The sequence below is a fragment of the Capsicum annuum genome, unplaced genomic scaffold, assembly GCF_002878395.1.
Source record: "Capsicum annuum cultivar UCD-10X-F1 unplaced genomic scaffold, UCD10Xv1.1 ctg58162, whole genome shotgun sequence".
NCBI lineage: Eukaryota > Viridiplantae > Streptophyta > Magnoliopsida > Solanales > Solanaceae > Capsicum > Capsicum annuum.
In genome coordinates, this window is record NW_025866746.1 from 1 (window position 1) to 2970 (window position 2970).

The 2970-nt window shown below is 40.2% G+C and overlaps 1 long non-coding RNA gene across 1 annotated transcript; it reads left to right on the top strand.

The window, feature by feature from the left end:
* On the top strand, positions 1-2460 carry LOC124893367. Its single transcript, XR_007050675.1, has 3 exons — positions 1-80; positions 459-596; positions 2411-2460. It is a non-coding gene; the product is annotated as an uncharacterized LOC124893367 (long non-coding RNA).
* Positions 2461-2970: the final 510 nt, after the last annotated feature.

Below are 2970 nucleotides of genomic sequence, written 5' to 3' on the forward strand. Positions count from 1 at the left end.
TGATTATTTTGTTTGTTGATGGATAAAATTGGTGCAGTGTACGTTTTCCATATCTCTGGATATTCTATTCCTTCGTTTGGGTAGGTTTGTTTCTTCCTCTTTGCGCTTTTTTAGCTTTGGTGTTCTGCCTTGTCATTCCGCCACTTTCTTTGGTTTTCTTTAAGTGGTTCACAATTGAAGTATTGGGATTCTTTCGACTTTCATGTTGACATTGTTTTGTTGCATCCATCGTCTCCATGTTGGCATTTGTGTAGTGGGTTAAGGGGATGTTCTTTGAATTTTCCACATGTTACCTATGTTCTCTAATCTCCTTTCTGATGTTGTTTCTGGTATAGTTTCATATTCCACGACTTGGGTGATCACTATCATGTAGCCTTCTTTGTTTCTGATTTCCAGTAAGATTTCATTGACTAGGGGTTTGGTTAAGTCGATCTCTACCTTGATTTTTGTTGTCGCAGGTCTAGTTTGGGTGCTAGTGGCCTTATCGATAGCAAGACGGGTACCAATTGGCTCCACGATGCGACATAGATCATCCCAAACGTAGTGATGCCATGGAAAGTTAGTCCAAATTGAGGCTGGATTTTCATTGTTTTCAGGTTTGAAACAGGAGGTCCATTTGATGATTTTCCTATTGTTTACCTTCATGCCATTACCATTAGCTGTAGCTATTAATTGTAGTGTTGTTGCTTTAGTTGGACATTCCAATTGCTTCACTACTTCAGGATCAATGAAGTTACAGGAGCTTCCAGTGTCTACTAATATGTCCAGAAGTCTCTGTAATGCCCCGTAAAAGTAGTGCATTTACAACTCTTAGTGGTGTGGTCATAGACTTGAAAACATGAAAAAAATTTCTAAGCGTTAAAGGACTTAGACTCATTTTTGGCTCGTAATCTTTGGGGATTTTATTTTCAACCTTCCCGACCTCTGTTTTTAGATTTTCTTGTTGCGCTACGATGGGGCAAGGTCGTAGTACATCTCGGGTAAGTTTCGGAATTATTGGACGAGCCTAAGGTCGTGTTTGGATTGGCAAAACAGTAGCTAAAGGCGCTTGGGGGGGTGCCGCCCAAGGTTCACCCCCGCTCTAAGCGGGGCGCCGCCCTGGTCTCTCCCCCGATGAAAGCAAGACGTTTTTCCCGCCCTGGGTTCTCCCAGGGTCTAAGCAGGGCGCCGCCCTGCCTATCACGCCCAGACAAATTTCATTGCACTATTCCGTCTCATTAAGGGCATTGTGGTATATTTCCAAAACCTTATCAACTTAAACACGGGATTACACTCCCCATTGAGCATAATATTGATATTTTCACCAAAAATCCTCAAGAACACTCTCACGGGTTTCAACCTAAAAACCCAAGTAGTTCGAGATTTAACCGTAGGCTTTCGAAATTGATCGCATATTTGGAATCCCCGCAACGTAGGCTTCAAGAAGCACCTATTAACTCCGCATATAGAGGTATGTGGGGTTATCCTAAAAATCTCATGGGCTTAAAAATTCATGTTTTAATAGTGGGGGTTTTGAAATTATGAATATAATCATGTTTTAAACGTTTCTATGATATTGATTTGGTCTTTAGGCCTATTCCGAAGTGATTTGATATATTATATATGTATATGCATGTGTTTCAAAAAGATGTTAACTTGAGAGCATGAATTATATGGAATCCCTCTCTTGATATGATTTTTTTCCAAATTTTCATATGACGTGGATTGTTTGAAATCATCTTGAAAAGCCTGACATGAAATGTTTTGAAAATTGTTATGATTGGATATAATTTTGACTTGCAAGGAGAGGATTGTTTATGTTGAAATTTTGAATATAATGGTTGAATGAAAGAATGATGTGGTACTGATGACTTGCAAGTCGGGTATGATGATACCCTACAGAATATGATATGTGATTGAATTAAATGAAGTTGAATACATTGATTTTACATGAGATAGGTGGATGCCCAAAGAAGGCGTTTGAGTGTAAGGGCTCATCGCTGGAAACTGTGTTAGACAACAGGGGAAATTGGTACCCTGCTTTGTGATCTTGTGTACCTGATATATATATTATCCCACTTTGGGACTATGGTTAGGAGCCCTGCTTTGTGATCTTGTACACTACCATACTTCATTGGGTCTAGACACCCGGCTGTGTGATCTTGTGTGTCTTCCCCTCACTTATACTCTAATCTCAGCGGCAATCGAGGTTTGACAGTTGGTGTGAATGTGATATTGTAGGGTATTCCACCTAGCTCAGCGGCATTGCGTTGTTGTTGAAAAATTATTACATTATGCCCATGTGTTTTCAAATGATTTGATAAGAAACTGTTTTAAAATGGCTCTCACTTATACTTTGTAAAAATATTGTATTTTTGTTTTGGATTACTCTGCGTACCAGTATATTTGTATTGACCCCCTTCCCTCCCAGGTTCGGAGGCACAGTCTAGCGGTCCAGAAAATCAGTAGATTCGTCAGGCAGATTCGCAGAGTCACTTGGTGAGCCTTCTATATTTCGGAAGGCCTAATGTCTGGCAGATCATATATCATTTAGTAGTTTTGGGTCTACTGGGGCCTTGTCCCAGTTTTCAGACAGTTATTTGTTTCAGTCATGTAGTAGAGATTTCGCAGACGGTTGTTCAGATGTCGATAGATGTTGTGGGACATTATTTCCCCTTTATTGATTTCATTTGATTTATGACCATGTTTCCGTAATATTGTGTATCTTCCGCATTTCTTATTATCATATGAATTATGTGCATGATTACCAGATAGATAGGGGTGTTTCGGGCCTTCATGGTTCGGAATGATCGTCACGGCCAGGGCCCCGGTTCGGGTCGTGACAGTCTCTTAGAGTGATAACCAGTCACTCTCAACGTTGTGTATCCCAATGAACCATAAAGAGCTACTCGACTTTGAACAACCAAGATTTCAAATCTTCTAAAGAAAATCTAGCTTAGAGTAGCGATATATTCCCAAGGGATGGTTCTG